The sequence below is a fragment of the Ranitomeya variabilis genome, chromosome 6 (genome assembly GCF_051348905.1).
Source record: "Ranitomeya variabilis isolate aRanVar5 chromosome 6, aRanVar5.hap1, whole genome shotgun sequence".
NCBI classification, from domain to species: domain Eukaryota; kingdom Metazoa; phylum Chordata; class Amphibia; order Anura; family Dendrobatidae; genus Ranitomeya; species Ranitomeya variabilis.
The window spans coordinates 281,773,720-281,791,619 of record NC_135237.1 but is presented as its reverse complement, the minus strand read 5'-3'; the positions used below and the strand labels follow the sequence as shown (position 1 = coordinate 281,791,619).

The following is a 17,900-nucleotide window of genomic DNA, read 5'->3' as shown; positions in this document are numbered from 1 at the left end:
GCATTGATGCTACACCGTTGGCTAAAAATAAACCTCAGTTTTGGACACAGCTGACCATGTGTATGGCGCCAGCCCATCAGGAAGATTGTCGTTTTCTGGTGTTGCATAATTTGCATGATGCTATTGTGCTGGGTTTTCCATGGTTACAGGTGCATAATCCGGTATTAGATTGGAAATCTATGTCTGTGACTAGTTGGGGTTGTCAGGGGGTTCATGGTGACGTTCCTTTGATGTCAATAGCCTCCTTCCCCTCTTCTGAAATTCCTGAGTTTTTGTCAGATTTCAACCTGTCTGTGCCAGAACATACCGCCATGCGGAGCTATGTTAAGGAGTCCTTGGAGAAGAGGCATATTCGGCCATCTTCTTCACCATTGGGAGCAGGTTTTTTTTTTTGTTGCCAAAAAAGATGGCTCCTTGAGACCCTGTATTGATTATCGCCTCTTGAATAAGATCACGGTCAAATTACAATACCCTTTGCCTTTGCTTTCTGATCTGTTTGCTAGGATTAAGGGGGCTAGTTGGTTTACTAAGATTGACCTTCGAGGGGCATATAATCTTGTTCGTATTAAGCAGGGTGACGAATGGAAAACTGCGTTTAATACGCCCGAAGGCCATTTTGAATACCTTGTGATGCCATTCGGACTCTCTAATGCTCCATCTGTGTTTCAGTCCTTCATGCATGATATATTTCGGAATTATCTTGATAAATTCATGATTGTATATTTGGATGATATTTTGATTTTTTCAGATGATTGGGAGTCTCATGTGAAACAAGTCAGGATGGTATTTCAGATCCTTCGTGATAATGCCTTGTTTGTGAAGGGGTCTAAGTGCCTCTTTGGAGTACAGAAGATTTCTTTTTTGGGCTTCATTTTTTCTCCCTCATCTATAGAAATGGATCCGGTTAAGGTTCAGGCCATTCATGATTGGATCCAGCCCACATCCGTGAAGAGCCTTCGGAAATTTTTGGGCTTTGCTAATTTTTATCACCGTTTCATTGCCAACTTCTCCAGTGTGGTTAAACCCCTGACCGATTTGACGAAGAAAGGCGCTGATGTGACGAATTGGTCCTCTGCGGCTGTTTCTGCCTTTCAGGAGCTTAAACGCCGATTTACTTCTGCCCCTGTGTTGCGTCAGCCGGATGTTTCTCTTCCTTTTCAGGTTGAGGTTGACACTTCTGAGATTGGGGCAGGGGCCGTTTTGTCTCAGAGGAATTCTGACGGTTCCTTGATGAAACCGTGTGCCTTCTTTTCTCGAAAGTTTTCGCCTGCGGAACGCAATTATGATGTCGGCAATCGTGAGTTGTTGGCTATGAAGTGGGCATTTGAGGAGTGGCGACATTGGCTTGAGGGGGCCAAGCACCGTATTGTGGTCTTGACCGATCATAAGAATCTGATTTATCTCGAGTCTGCCAAACAGCTGAATCCTAGACAGGCCCGATGGTCCCTGTTTTTCTCCCGTTTTGATTTTGTGGTCTCGTATCTTCCGGGTTCTAAGAATGTTAAGGCTGATGCCCTCTCTAGGAGTTTTTTGCCTGATTCTCTTGGGGTCCTTGAGCCGGTCGGTATTCTGAAGGAAGGGGTGATTCTTTCTGCCATCTCCCCTGATTTACGACGGGTTCTTCAGAAATTTCAGGCTGATAAACCTGACCGCTGTCCAGTGGGGAAATTGTTTGTTCCTGACAGATGGACTAGTAAAGTGATTTCGGAGGTTCATTGTTCTGTGTTAGCCGGTCATCCTGGGATTTTTGGTACCAGAGATTTGGTTGGTAGGTCCTTTTGGTGGCCTTGTCACGGGATGTGCGTTCTTTTGTGCAGTCCTGTGGGACTTGTGCGTGGGCCAAGCCTTGCTGTTCCCGCGCTAGTGGGTTGCTTTTGCCTTTGCCGGTCCCTGAGAGGCCTTGGACGCATATTTCTATGGATTTTATTTCGGATCTTCCGGTTTCCCAGAGGATGTCAGTTATCTGGATGGTTTGTGACCGGTTTTCTAAGATGGTTCATTTGGTACCTTTGCCTAAGTTGCCTTCCTCTTCTGATTTGGTTCCGTTGTTTTTTCAGCATGTGGTTCGTTTGCATGGCATTCCGGAGAACATTGTGTCCGATAGAGGTTCCCAGTTTGTTTCTAGGTTTTGGCGGGCCTTTTGTGCTAGGCTGGGCATTGATTTGTCTTTTTCTTCCGCATTTCATCCTCAGACAAATGGCCAAACCGAGCGAACTAATCAGACTTTGGAAACTTATTTGAGATGCTTTGTGTCTGCTGATCAGGATGATTGGGTGGCTTTCTTGCCATTGGCCAAGTTTGCCCTTAATAATCGGGCTAGTTCTGCTACCTTGCTTTCACCCTTCTTTTGTAACTCTGGTTTTCATCCTCGTTTTTCTTCAGGGCAGGTTGAGCCTTCTGATTGTCCTGGGGTGGACTCTGTGGTTGACAGGTTGCAGCAAATTTGGGCTCATGTTGTTGACAATTTGGTGTTGTCTCAGGAGGGGGCTCAGAGTTTTGCTAACCGTCGTCGGTGTGTTGGTTCCCGGCTTCGGGTTGGGGATTTGGTCTGGTTGTCTTCCCGTCATGTCCCTATGAAGGTTTCTTCCCCTAAGTTTAAGCCTCGGTTCATTGGCCCTTATAGGATTTCTGAGATTATCAATCTAGTGTCTTTTTGTTTGGCCCTTTCAGCCTCTTTTTCCATCCATAATGTTTTTCATAGATCTTTGTTGCGGAAATAGGTGGTGCCCGTTGTTCCCTCTGTTGATCCTCCTGCCCCGGTGTTGATTGATGGGGAGTTGGAGTATGTGGTTGAGAAGATTTTGGATTCTCGTTTTTCGAGGCGGAGGCTTCAGTATCTTGTCAAATGGAAGGGTTATGGCCAGGAGGATAATTCTTGGGTTGTTGCCTCTGATGTTCATGCTGATGATTTGGTTCGTGCCTTTCATTTGGCTCGTCCGGATCAGCCTGAGGGCTCTGGTGAGGGTTCGGTGACCCCTCCTCAAGGGGGGGGTACTGTTGTGAATTCTGCTCTTGGGCTCCCTCTGGTGGTTGTAAGTGGTAGCGCTGCTGTCTCTGAGTCGCAGCATTTGTCAGGTGTGTTCACTTTTTGCAATTTTGACTGGGCTATTTAGTCTTGCTTCACCCTTTAGTCAGTGCCAGTTGTCCATTGTTCCTGGAGGATTCACATCCCTGCCTGGTCCCTTCTGCTTTGCAGTTCTTTTCAACAAAGATAAGTTCTGGCTTTAATTTTGCTGTCCACATGCTGTGGCCTTATTGTTCAGTTTTTTTCTATGTTTTGTCTTGTCCAGCTTGGTCTGTATAAGGATTTGTTTAGCCAAGCTGGTATCTCTGGAGATGCAGATATACCCTCCAAATCTTTAGTTAGCTGTGGAGTTTTTGTGTTTTCTGTGGTGGATATTTTCTAGTGTTTTAATACTGACCGCATAGTACTCTGTCCTATCCTTTCTATTTAGCTAGAAGTGGCCTCCTTTGCTAAATTCTCATTTCAGTCTGTGTATGTTTTTTCCCTCTCCTCTCACAGTCAATATTTGTGGGGGGCTGCCTATCCTTTGGGGTTTTTCTCTGAGGCAAGATAGTTTTCCCTTTTCTATCTCTAGGGGTAATTAGTACTCCGGCTGTGACGAGATGTCTAGGGAGCGCTAGGTACATTCCATGGCTACTTCTAGTTGCGGTGTTAGGTTCAGAGTCTGCGGTCAGTACAGGTACCACCGTCTCCAGAGTACATCTCATGCTGCTCTTAGGCCACCAGATCATAACAGCAAATACTTATTTATCACTGCAAAATGCAAATGTATATAATTTATACAATGTGATTTTCTGGATTTTATTTTTGATATTCTATCTCTCAATGTTAAAATTAACCTACCTTTAAAATTATAGACTGTTCAGGTCTTAGTCAGTGGGCAAACTTACAAAATCAGCAAGGGTTCAAATACTTATTTCTGTCACTGTAGTTAGAACGACACCACTACAAGACGTAAGTGTATGTACACATATATAGTATATTTTTTAAATTAGGGCCTGAAGTGATTAAGCAGGGGTTGTCCATTAGTGGACAACCTCTTTAATGCATGCACCGTTCTGTGTTCTGTTTGTTCTAATAGTGTATCGTTCTTCACACATAAGTGGTACTTAGATAGATAACAAGAATTTACTTAATTTCACGTGTAAGCACCACAGAGGATTGTAGTTAATGTGATCAGATAAATGATATCTAGGCTCCAGCCACTAGTTAGAGCTGTACGAGTAGAAGCAGCTCATAACTGAGAGAATTTTAATCTGAGGTGCTGCGATCCAAGAGGTGATGTTTCTCCTTGTGGAGAGTGACATGTCAAGCCTGTCATGCCAAGGTAAATAGACTTTTAAGCCTTGCAATGCTCCTCTGGGAAATTACATATGCAAATTGTCTCTTCAGAGAGGAGGAGGACTAGAACTCTAGTGCCACCTATTGGAAGTAGAAACCTTAAAAGTCAATATCGACCTTTTAACAGGCCTTACCACATGACTAAAGGTACCTTCACACTGAACGATATCGCTAGCGATCCGTGACATTGCAGCGTCCTGGATAGCGATATCGTTGAGTTTGACAGGCAGCAGCGATCAGGATCCCGCTGTGACATCGTTGGTCGGAGCAGAAAGGCCAGAACTTTATTTAGTCGCTGGATCTCCCGTAGACATCGCTGAATCGGCGTGTGTGACGCCGATTCAGCGATGTCTTCACCGGTAACCAGGGTAAACATCGGCTTACTAAGCGCAGGGCCGCGCTTAGTAACCAGATGTTTACCCTGGTTACCAGCGTAAACGTAAAAAAAAACAAACACTACATACTTACATTCCGGTGTCTGTCCCCCGGCGCTGTGCTTCTCTGCACTGTGTAAGCGCCAGCCGGAAAGCACAGCGGTGACGTCACTGCTGTAATCTGCTTTCCGGCCGGCCGGCGCTTACACAGTGCAAGGAAGCACAGCGCCGGGGGACAGACACCGGAATGTAAGTATGTAGTGTTTGGTTTTTTATACGTTTACGCTGGTAACCAGGGTAAACATCGGGTTACTAAGCGCGGCCCTGCGCTTAGTAACCCAATGTTTACCCTGGTTACCAGGGGACTTCGCATAGTTGGTCGCTGGAGAGCTGTCTGTGTGACAGCTCTCCAGCGACCACACAGCGACCCTTCAGCGATCGGGATCGTTGTCTAGATCGCTGCAGCGTCGCTAAATGTGACGGTACCTTTAGGATAAAAGCCAAACCAGAATCTCAGTTGCTCATTGGTTTGACTTTTACACTAAGTCATGTGACAAGGCTCGTTAAAGGGTCAATTGTTATGACCCCAATGGCGAGGGTCTCAGAGGAACAAGTAAGTCTGCGATGTACAAAAATCCAGCTCATAGGGCAGTGGTAACTGGGTTGACCATATAACTACTCCTAACGCCAACACTAGAAGTAGCCGGGGAACATGCCTACGTTGGTCGCTAGATGTCTCGCGCCAGCCGGAGGACTAACTACCCCTAGAAGAGGAAAACAAAGACCTCTCTTGCCTCCAGAGAATAGACCCCAAAAGTCGGATACAAGCCCCCCACAAATAATAACGGTGAGGTAAGAGGAAATGACAAACACAGAGATGAACTAGGTTTAGCAAAGAGAGGCCCACTTACTAATAGCAGAATGTAGTAAGATAACTTATATGGTCAACAAAAACCCTAACAAAATTCCACACTGGAGATACAAGAACCCCCGAACCGTCTAACGGCCCGGGGGGAGAACTCCAGCCTCCCTAGAGCTTCCAGCAAGGTTAGGATACAGATTATGTACAAGCTGGACAAAAATGCAAACAAAAACAAATAGCAAAAAGCAAGAAAGCAGACTTAGCTTAATTTAGCAGGAACCAGGATCAGTAGACAAGAGCACAACAGATTAGCTCTGATTACAATGTTGCCAGGCATTGAACTGAAGGTCCAGGGAGCTTATATAGCAACACCCCTGACCTAACGACCCAGGTGAGCATACAAGGGATAAATGACATACCCAGAGTCAAATCACTAGTAACCACTAGAGGGAGCCAAAAGGTAAATTCACAACAGTACCCCCCCCCTTAGTGAGGGGTCACCGAACCCTCACCAAGACCACCAGGGCGATCAGGATGAGCGGCGTGAAAGGCACGAACTAAATTGGCCGCATGCACATCAGAGGCGACCACCCAGGAATTATCCTCCTGACCATAGCCCTTCCACTTGACCAGGTACTGAAGCCTCCGCCTGGAGAGACGAGAATCTAAGATCTTCTCCACCACGTACTCCAACTCGCCCTCAACCAACACCGGAGCAGGAGGCTCAGCAGAAGGAACCACAGGCACAACGTACCGCCGCAACAAGGACCTATGAAATACGTTGTGAATGGCAAACGACACCGGAAGATCCAGGCGAAAGGATACAGGATTAATGATTTCCAATATCTTGTAAGGACCAATGAAGCGAGGCTTAAATTTGGGAGAGGAGACCTTCATAGGAACAAATCGAGAAGACAGCCATACCAAATCCCCAACGCGAAGTCGGGGACCCACACCGCGGCGGCGGTTGGCAAAACGCTGAGCCTTCTCCTGTGACAACTTCAAGTTGTCCACCACATGACTCCAGATCCGCTGCAACCTATCCACCACGGAATCCACCCCAGGACAGTCAGAAGGCTCCACATGTCCCGAGGAAAAACGAGGATGGAAACCAGAGTTGCAGAAAAATGGCGAAACCAAGGTGGCGGAACTAGCCCGATTATTAAGGGCAAATTCAGCCAACGGCAAGAAGGTCACCCAATCATCCTGATCAGAAGAGACAAAACACCTCAAATAAGCCTCCAGAGTCTGATTAGTTCGCTCCGTTTGTCCGTTAGTCTGGGGATGGAAAGCGGACGAAAACGACAAATCAATGCCCATCCTACCACAAAAGGATCGCCAGAACCTGGAAACAAACTGGGATCCTCTGTCCGACACAATATTCTCAGGAATGCCGTGCAAACGAACCACGTTCTGGAAGAACACAGGAACCAGATCAGAAGAGGAAGGCAGCTTAGGCAAAGGAACCAGATGGACCATCTTGGAGAAACGATCACATATCACCCAGATGACAGACATGCCCTGAGACACCGGAAGATCCGAAATGAAATCCATAGAGATGTGTGTCCAAGGTCTCTTCGGGACAGGCAAGGGCAAGAGCAACCCGCTGGCACGAGAGCAACAAGGCTTAGCTCGGGCACAAGTACCACAGGACTGCACAAATGACCGCACATCCCTTGACAAGGAAGACCACCAAAAGGACCTGGCCACCAGATCTCTGGTGCCAAAAATTCCCGGGTGCCCTGCCAACACCGAGGAGTGAACCTCGGAAATGACTCTGCTGGTCCATCTAGCAGGCACAAACAATCTGTCAGGTGGACAAGAGTCAGGCCTACCAGCCTGAAATCTCTGCAACACACGTCGCAGATCTGGAGAAATAGCAGACACGATAACTCCTTCCTTAAGAATACCCACAGGTTCAGCGACTCCAGGAGCATCAGGCACAAAGCTCCTAGACAGAGCATCGGCCTTCACATTCTTAGAACCTGGTAAATACGAGACCACAAAGTCAAAACGGGAGAAAAACAATGACCAGCGGGCCTGTCTAGGATTCAGGCGTTTAGCAGACTCGAGATACATCAGATTTTTGTGATCAGTCAAGACCACCACACGATGCTTAGCACCCTCGAGCCAATGACGCCACTCCTCAAATGCCCACTTCATGGCCAACAACTCCCGATTGCCCACATCATAATTTCGCTCAGCCGGCGAAAACTTCCTAGAGAAAAAGGCACAAGGCCTCATAGTAGAGCAACCAGGGCCTCTCTGCGACAAAACGGCCCCTGCCCCAATCTCCGAAGCATCCACCTCAACCTGAAAGGGAAGTGAGACGTCAGGCTGGCACAAAACAGGCGCCGAAGTAAATCGGCGTTTCAACTCCTGGAAAGCCTCCACGGCAGCAGGAGCCCAGTTAGCTACATCAGAGCCTTTCTTGGTCATATCCGTCAGCGGTTTAACAACGCTAGAGAAATTTGCGATAAAACGACGGTAGAAGTTAGCAAAACCCAAGAACTTCTGAAGACTCTTAACTGACGAGGGTTGAGTCCAATCATGAATAGCTCGGACCTTGACTGGATCCATCTCCACAGCAGAAGGGGAAAAAATGAACCCCAAAAAGGGAACCTTCTGTACACCAAAAAGACACTTTGAGCCCTTGACAAACAAAGAATTTTCACGCAAAATTTTAAAGACCATCCTGACCTGCTCCACATGTGAGTCCCAATCTTCAGAGAAAACCAGAATATCATCCAGATAAACAATCAAAAATTTATCCAGATACTTCCGGAAAATGTCATGCATGAAGGACTGAAAAACTGAAGGGGCATTAGAGAGCCCAAATGGCATCACCAAGTACTCAAAATGACCTTCGGGCGTATTGAATGCGGTTTTCCATTCATCGCCCTGCCTAATGCGCACAAGGTTGTACGCACCACGAAGGTCTATCTTGGTGAACCACTTGGCACCTTTAATCCGGGCAAACAAATCTGACAACAGCGGCAAAGGATACTGAAATTTGACAGTGATCTTATTTAAAAGCCGATAGTCAATACAAGGCCTCAAAGATCCGTCCTTTTTGGCCACAAAAAAGAATCCCGCACCAAGAGGGGAAGAAGAAGGACGGATATGCCCCTTCTCAAGAGACTCCTTGATATATGAACGCATCGCGGTATGTTCAGGTACCGACAGATTAAACAGTCTCCCCTTAGGAAACTTACTGCCAGGAATCAAATCTATTGCACAGTCACATTCCCTATGAGGAGGCAGTGCAATGGACTTAGACTCGCTGAAGACATCCTGATAATCAGACAAATACGCCGGAACTTCCGAAGGCGTAGAAGAAGCAATAGACAAGGGCAGGGAATCTCCATGAATTCCATGGCAGCCCCAACTTGACACTGACATAGCCTTCCAGTCCAAGACTGGATTATGGGTCTGTAACCATGGCAAACCCAAAACAACCAAATCATGCATTTTATGCAGAACAAGAAAACGTATTACCTCCCGATGTTCGGGAGTCATGCACATGGTAACCTGTGTCCAAAACTGCGGTTTATTTTTTGCCAATGGCGTAGAATCAATACCCCTAAGAGGGATAGGATTTTCCAATGGCTCAAGAACAAATCCGCAGCGCTTGGCAAATGACAGATCCATAAGGCTCAGGGCAGCACCTGAGTCCACAAACGCCATGACAGGATACGATGACAGTGAGCAAATCAAAGTTACAGATAGAATAAACTTAGGTTGCAAATTACCAATGGCGACCGGACTAACAACCTTAGTAAGACGTTTAGAGCATGCTGAGATAACATGTGTAGAATCACCACAGTAGTAACACAAGCCATTCTGGCGTCTATGAATTTTCCGCTCATTTCTAGTCAGGATTCTATCACATTGCATTAAATCAGGTGCCTGTTCAGACAACACCATGAGGGAATTTGCGGTCTTGCGCTCCCGCAACCGCCGGTCGATTTGAATAGCCAGGGCCATAGAATCATTCAGACCTGTGGGAATGGGAAAACTCACCATCACATTCTTAATGGCTTCAGAAAGGCCATTTCTAAAATTTGCAGCCAATGCACACTCGTTCCACTGGGTCAGCACGGACCATTTCCGAAATTTTTGGCAATACACTTCAGCCTCGTCCTGGCCCTGAGACATCGCCAGCAAGGCTTTTTCTGCCTGAATCTCAAGATTGGGTTCCTCATAAAGCAAACCAAGCGCCAGAAAAAACGCATCAATGTCAGCCAATGCCGGATCTCCTGGCGCCAGCGAGAAAGCCCAATCCTGAGGGTCGCCCCGTAAAAAAGAAATAACAATTTTTACTTGCTGAGCGGAGTCTCCAGATGAACAGGGTTTCAGGGACAAAAACAATTTACAATTATTCCTGAAATTTCTAAATTTAAATCGGTCTCCGGAAAACGGTTCAGGAATCGGTATCTTAGGTTCTGACACAGGATTTCTGATAACATACTCTTGTATGCCCTGCACACGAGCAGCAAGCTGATCCACACTTGTAATCAAGGTCTGGACATTCATGTCTGCAGCAAACACAAGCCACTCAGAGGTAAAGGGGAAAAGAAAAAAAAATGAGAGAGAGAAAAAAAACCAAAAAAAACTCAGAACTTTCTTTCTTATAATCCCGCTTCTGCAATGCATTTAACATTTAATACAGGCCTGGCAAACTGTTATGACCCCAATGGCGAGGGTCTCAGAGGAACAAGTAAGTCTGCGACGTACAAAAATCCAGCTCATAGGGCAGTGGTAACTGGGTTGACCATATAACTACTCCTAACGCCAACACTAGAAGTAGCCGGGGAACATGCCTACGTTGGTCGCTAGATGTCTCGCGCCAGCCGGAGGACTAACTACCCCTAGAAGAGGAAAACAAAGACCTCTCTTGCCTCCAGAGAATAGACCCCAAAAGTCGGATACAAGCCCCCCACAAATAATAACGGTGAGGTAAGAGGAAATGACAAACACAGAGATGAACTAGGTTTAGCAAAGAGAGGCCCACTTACTAATAGCAGAATGTAGTAAGATAACTTATATGGTCAACAAAAACCCTAACAAAATTCCACACTGGAGATACAAGAACCCCCGAACCGTCTAACGGCCCGGGGGGAGAACTCCAGCCTCCCTAGAGCTTCCAGCAAGGTTAGGATACAGATTATGTACAAGCTGGACAAAAATGCAAACAAAAACAAATAGCAAAAAGCAAGAAAGCAGACTTAGCTTAATTTAGCAGGAACCAGGATCAGTAGACAAGAGCACAACAGATTAGCTCTGATTACAACGTTGCCAGGCATTGAACTGAAGGTCCAGGGAGCTTATATAGCAACACCCCTGACCTAACGACCCAGGTGAGCATACAAGGGATAAATGACATACCCAGAGTCAAATCACTAGTAACCACTAGAGGGAGCCAAAAGGTAAATTCACAACAGTCAATATTGACTTTTAGGATTGCTACTTCCAATATGTGTCCTGGCACTAGAGTTCTATTCCTTTTCCTCTCTGAAAAGAAAATTTGCATATTTAATCTGAGATGCTGAAATTGATAACAGCAGCCACCAAGTCTGAAAGCTTTGATGCCTAAATTCCCTCAACTGAGTCTGCATACTCTCTGGAAAAGGAGACTGCTAGAATATCCAAGAGAGGAGACCATTAGAATGCCCATAGGGCAGACTGCTAGAATGCCTACAGGGAACTGTCCTATATTTTAAGACCGATGAAGCAGCAAAGGCAGTGGTAGGAGTAAGGAAGAGGAAGGAGAACACCAAGGATGTAGATAAGGAGCCTAAGGCCTGCTCTTGTGAGAAAACTGCACTGTACACCACCATCAAATGAATCTGATACACATGACCACTAAATGTGATTTTGGCTTAAACTACTGCTTCTCTCCTGTTCTTCTGGATGCTTTAACATATTGGGGTACACCACACTGCAGCAACACCAGAGGATGTAGTGCAGCGTGGTGTCACCTACACATTTCTATTTCCAATTATGTTGTACGTGAGATATAGAAGGAACAGCCACCACCTAAGTCAAGTATTGCCCCTTGCGCATTACTTTCATATCTGAGCATCACAAATACTTATACAATATATGTGTGACATGGAGTCACTACTCAAGGATAAACCGTGGGGCAGGGAAATTAAGAAGTCTGGGATCAGATACCAAGATAGCTCATTATAAACAGAGGGGTGAGACAAAGGCATAGTCACCTCACAGTCCAGGGCCAGAATTCCAAGAAGGTAGTGGATCTACACAAAAGAGTAGTCAAGGGAACATCCAAGGTCACGCAACAAGGATCAGAGCTCAGGAACTTAGAGCACAGAGCAAATGCACATCACTTGAGCTAAGCTACAACTGGCACTAACAAGAAGCAGAGAGCCAGATAAATAGCTAGATAATCACCAAGAACAGGAGACACATGGAGGAAACCCCGCACATTCTGTCCCTGACTGGGCAGCTGGATTGTCACTCAACAACACTGACAGCTTGGACGGCCGAGCTATCCATCACCATCCTGACAGCTCAGCACGCCCTTGCCCTAGACTGGAAAACTGAACTGGCACGCACTGCGTCCAGACACACCAATAGGAAAAATCATGACAATATATAAACTTAATGATTGTAAAATAGGTTGCCATAAATAATAGTAGATATTATAGGGAAAAACAGTAAAGGCATAGATTTTTTTCAACATAAACACATGCTCAACATAAAAGAGTTTGTTATTTTTAGATAGAATCCCCCAGCTTTCTGGTAAAATAGGTCAGCGTGCATTACAGATGCAGGTAATTCATATATGTCAAAACTCTCATACAAAAGGTTGGTATTAACCAGGGCCTCAGTTGGGAGGATAATGTCTCACACAATTTACTGTTTCACTGAATGAATAATAAATTCTACACAAAGGAAATAAAAATCAAGGCCGAAAATCAATCGAGAAAACATCTTTACTTGTCATTGCGTGTTCCGAAGCCTTTTATTGATGAAGGGGTTAATTGTCTTCAACCCAGCAGGGTTCCATTAGGTATGAATACGTATTTCAAGGCCACTATCAGCAAGACTACAATACCTGCATGTCTCAAACTAGAAGAGAAGTAGCAGAGAATGCCTCCCTGCTTCACCTACAGAATGAGGAACCTTGATCTGCTTAACCCAAAGATGTAAGGAAGTGAAGCTTAGCTTCCTGCTGAAATCAGTGTGTCAGTGAATACTAGTTGTAGATAAAGCTGCAAACATTATAAAGAACACAGTTATCGCAATAACTGGTCAGCACAGAAAAAACGACCCATTACATCTCTACCTGGAACTTCTCCAGAGACATCTGCTTCTGTCCCCATGCACCATTTTATTCACTCTGTGGCTGTTGTTGGTGATTGAAGACACGTTATGGCCAATATATTACGATGGTGGAAGCACTGTCAAGTCAGAAATACTGGTGTGGATGAGACTTCTAGTGCTGTCCATCAAGACAAAATGGATGTGTAAGCTGTCAACAGATGTAATGTTAAGTGAGGCAGTACCACACCTTATTTAAACTCCCTGCATACTACTGCTGGGAGCTGCCAGTTGTGCTTGGTTTCTCCAAGTACTCTGCGCTATTCTTCTATTGTGCTCATCTTATTCTTGACCCCGCTTGTGACCCTGACTGTATCTGCCTCCGTGGTCCCACTGATGTGACTTTAGTTTATCTGATTTTGCTTTTGACTGATCTTCTGGAATCCAAAACAGGCTATTCATCTGACTATGGTACGGTCTTCTGATTCTGTCCTTGACTAACTCAGATAGTTCAACTATTCTTGCCTCAGGCTCTCTCTTCTGGCTACCAGCTACTCTGTGGATGCAACTTATTGGCCCTGCTGTAAGTCCAGGACCCTGTAAAGTGTGAAGGCCAGGGATCCTCTGGGAATCTGCTAGATGGGAGTTGCTAGCGCAATGTCTCGCTAAGGTAGACCTTTTGAGTTAATGGTCTCAGGCAGACTTTAAAGTGAACCTAACAGCTGATACATGCTGTCTCATCCACATATGGCTGAAATCATACAGCCAGAGTGTGATACATGCTGCCTGTGGATCGGGCATGTATCATCAGCTGTCAGGTTTCAGTATAATCATATTTTTTCATGGAATACCATACAATTTACTTAAATAAATATTAAAAAGTGTTGACAAACATACACATACAGTGACATACACATACAGCGGGGAAAATAAGTATTTGATACACTGTCGATTTTGCAAGTTTTCCCACCTACAAACCATGGAGAGGGATGTAATTATTATCATTGGTACACTTCAACCGTGTGAGACAGAATCTAAAAATAAAAAAACAGAAAATCGCATTGTATAATTTTTACATAATTCATTTGCATTTTATTGCATGAAATAAGTATTTGATACAATAGAAAAACAGAAGTTAATATTTGCTACAGAAACCTTTGTTTGCAATTATAGAGGTCAGACGTTTCCTGTATTCTTAACCAAGTTTACACACACTGCAGCAGGGATTTTGGCCCACTCCTCCATAAAGACCTTCTCCAGATCTTTCAGGTTTCGGGGCTGTCGCTCCAAAGATTTTCTATTGGGTTCAGGTCTGGAGACTGGCTAAGCCACTCCAGGACCTTGAAATGCTTCTTACGGAGCCACTCCTTAGTTGCCATGGCTGTGTATTTCAAGTCATTGTCATGCTGGAAGGCCCAACCATGACCCGTCTTCAAAGCTCTAAGAGAAGGAGGTTGTTGGCCAAAATCTCACGATAAATGACCCCATCCATCCTCCCTTTAATACAGTGCAGTCGTCCTGTCCCTTTTGCAGAAAAGCACCCCCAAAGTATGATGTTTCCCCCATCATGCTTCACGGTTGGGACGGTGTTCTTGGGGTTGCACTCATCCTTCTTCTTCCAAACACAGTGAGTGGAGTTGATACCAAATAGTTCTATTTACGTGTCATCTGACCATATGACCTTCTCCCATGCTTCCTCTGGGTCAGCCAGAAGGTCATTGACGAACTTCAAACGGGTCTGGACATGTGCTGGAATGAGCAGGGGGACCTTGCGTGACCTGCAGGATTTTAATACATGATGTTGTTGTGTGTTATTAATGGTAATGTTTAATACTGTGGTCCCAGCTCTCTTCAGGCCATTGGCCAGGTTCTCCTGTGTTGTTCTGGGCTGATTCCTGACCTTTCACATTATCATCCTTACCCCATGAGGCGAGATCTTGCATGGAGCCCCAGACTGAGGAAGATTGACAGTCATCTTGTGTTTTTTCCATTTTCTAATAATTGTGCCAACAGTTGTTGCCTTCTCACCAAGCTGCTTGCCTATTGTCCTGTAGCCCATCTCAACCTTATGCAGGTCTACAATTTTGTCCCTGATGTCCTTAGACAGCTCTTTCATCTTGGCCATGGTGGAGAGGTTGGAGTGTGATTGATTGTGTAGACAGGAGTGCAGAGTAGGAGGTATAACAGGTCTGTGAGAGACAGAATTCTTGCTGGTTGATCAAATAGTAATCTGCAATAAAATGCAATTTAATTATTTAAAAATCATACAATGTGATTTCCTGTTTTTTATTGTTACATTCTGTCTCTCACAGTTGATGTGTACCTACGATAAAAAATACAGACCTCTCCATTCTTTGTAGGTGGGGAAATTTGCAAAATCATCAGTGTATTACATACTTATTTCCCCCACTGTATATGCCCAACTATTCAACAGGATATAACACTCAAAATAATCCAAATACTCAAAAAATCAAAAACAAAAGGGAATGTACAGGTCCTTCTCAAAAAATTAGCATATAGTGTTAAATTTCATTATTTACCATAATGTAATGATTACAATTAAACTTTCATATATTATAGATTCATTATCCACCAACTGAAATTTGTCAGGTCTTTTATTGTTTTAATACTGATGATTTTGGCATACAACTCCTGATAACCCAAAAAACCTGTCTCAATAAATTAGCATATCAAGAAAAGGTTCTCTAAATGACCTATTACCCTAATCTTCTGAATCAACTAATTAACTCTAAACACATGCAAAAGATACCTGAGGCTTTTAAAAACTCCCTGCCTGGTTCATTACTCAAAACCCCCATCATGGGTAAGACTAGCGACCTGACAGATGTCAAGAAGGCCATCATTGACACCCTCAAGCAAGAGGGTAAGACCCAGAAAGAAATTTCTCAACAAATAGGCTGTTCCCAGACTGCTGTATCAAGGCACCTCAATGGTAAGTCTGTTGGAAGGAAACAATGTGGCAGAAAACGCTGTACAACGAGAAGAGGTGACCGGACCCTGAGGAAGATTGTGGAGAAGGACCGATTCCAGACCTTGGGGAACCTGAGGAAGCAGTGGACTGAGTCTGGTGTGGAAACATCCAGAGCCACCGTGCACAGGCGTGTGCAGGAAATGGGCTACAGGTGCCGCATTCCCCAGGTAAAGCCACTTTTGAACCATAAACAGCGGCAGAAGCGCCTGACCTGGGCTACAGAGAAGCAGCACTGGACTGTTGCTAAGTGGTCCCAAGTACTTTTTTCTGATGAAAGCAAATTTTGCATGTCATTCGGAAATCAAGGTGCCAGAGTCTGGAGGAAGACTGGGGAGAAGGAAATGCCAAAATGCCTGAAGTCCAGTGTCAAGTACCCACAGTCAGTGATGGTGTGGGGTGCCATGTCAGCTGCTGGTGTTGGTCCACTGTGTTTCATCAAGGGCAGGGTCAATGCAGCTAGCTATCAGGAGATTTTGGAGCACTTCATGCTTCCATCGGCTGAAATGCTTTATGGAGATGAAGATTTCATTTTTCAGCACGACCTGGCACCTGCTCACAGTGCCAAAACCACTGGTAAATGGTTTACTGACCATGGTATTACTGTGCTCAATTGGCCTGCCAACTCTCCTGACCTGAACCCCATAGAGAATCTGTGGGATATTGTGAAGAGAAAGTTGAGAGACGCAAGACCCAACACTCTGGATGAGCTTAAGGCCGCTATTGAAGCATCCTGGGCCTCCATAACATCTCAGCAGTGTCACAGGCTGATTGCCTCCATGCCACGCCGCATTGAAGCAGTCATTTCTGCCAAAGGATTCCCGACCAAGTATTGAGTGCATAACTGAACATTATTATTTGATGGTTTTTTTGTTTGTTATTAAAAAACACTTTTATTTGATTGGACGGGTGAAATATGCTAATTTATTGAGACAGGTTTTTTGGGTTATCAGGAGTTGTATGCCAAAATCATCAGTATTAAAACAATAAAAGACCTGACAAATTTCAGTTGGTGGATAATGAATCTATAATATATGAAAGTTTAATTGTAATCATTACATTATGGTAAATAATGAAATTTAACACTATATGCTAATTTTTTGAGAAGGACCTGTATGTCTATGGGAAAATAGTCATTCTCAATGTCTCCAAGTCAATCTAAATACTGGATGACAAATGTTGGCTTAACCATAAGGTATATAGACACTGCAGCTAGACATACAGTACATACGGTAGATATTTATTGTGATTCTACCAGATTTTGGACTAGCTGAGCATGCATATTCATAAGTTCCAGTCAAGACAAATTAGGCAATTGTAAATCTCCCCTGTGAAAAAAGATTGTGAATGCTTTTGCAGAAATGTGAGATAAATAAAGCAAACCACCAATATTCCTTTAAAATAAGGATACAATTTAGTTATGGCTATGGGTTTAGCTACAGCATAAGCTTTGATCACCATAAAGTGTATATGAATGCAAAATGGTACCGTATCTGGATTCTGAATATTTAATTTACTATCTATGGACAACTGAAGTGCAGACGGATAATAATATCCTTTATTTAGATTCACTCAAGGTTTTGTCTTATAAAATGTTTTAAAAATTAGACTAAAGTTGCCCATATTCCAGCTATCTGCCTTAGCTTCCCCCTAAAAATGCATGCAAAAACTGCTGCGTCTGCAACTTTAGGGGTAAGGTAAGCAGATGCCAGACACATACAGTGCCAATTATTACCTTATGGGGAGATTTTAAAATGCCCAATCCTGTTCCTCCTGACAGCAGAAATAAGGAGACACGTGTAAAGCCTTCCACATTAGATGGCTGCTCAATCAGCAGCTATCTTGGCTGTCTCTGCCAAACACAGGAGCACTTGCTCGGACAAGCTCTCATGTGGTCTATCAGAGAGTCGCTGCCAAACATGTCTGGTAGCAGCTTATCTCAGGGAGAACAAAAGGATAAGCAGTCCAAAACTGGACACGCTGGACCCTCAGACTGTCAGCTGAACCCGGTATCATCGG

The 17,900-nt window shown here is 44.6% G+C and overlaps 1 protein-coding gene across 1 annotated transcript in view; it reads right to left on the bottom strand.

Moving 5' to 3' along the window:
* UBE2QL1 (ubiquitin conjugating enzyme E2 QL1) overlaps positions 1 to 17,900 on the bottom strand; it is a 65,591-nt gene that overhangs the window by 6,827 nt on the left and 40,864 nt on the right. The gene's annotated exons all lie outside the window — the stretch shown is intronic.